Raw genomic sequence first — 525 nt, forward strand, 5'->3', positions numbered from 1 at the left:
TATATATATATATATATATATATATATATATATATATATATATATATGTCAGCACACACATACACACATATATATATTATTAAGTTTGAAAACGGAGAGACCCAATAGATCCAATTAATTTATTAATTAATTAACATCATCACCTACAAATGCTTCATTTCGCATCCAATTTAAACTACAAAACATAAATAGATATATAATCTTGCACTTCAAAATGCCTTGGGTGGAAAATCATCTGAGCATGTAAAGGGCAATACAAGGATTATATTATGATCTGTTGGAATACTCCAATATGCTTTGTACATTGGAGTATTCCGAAAGAACATAATGTAATCCTTGTATTGTCCTTTACATGCTCAGATGATTTTCCACTCAAGCTATTTTGAAATGCAAGATTATATGTCTATTTATATTTTGTAGTTTAAATTGGATGCGAAATGAAACATTTGTAGGTGATGATGTTAATTAATTAATTGATCAATTAATTTGTATCCACTGGATCTCTTCGTTTACAGACTTAAAAAT

This window comes from Octopus bimaculoides, chromosome 2, assembly GCF_001194135.2.
Source record: "Octopus bimaculoides isolate UCB-OBI-ISO-001 chromosome 2, ASM119413v2, whole genome shotgun sequence".
In the NCBI taxonomy this organism is placed as follows: domain Eukaryota; kingdom Metazoa; phylum Mollusca; class Cephalopoda; order Octopoda; family Octopodidae; genus Octopus; species Octopus bimaculoides.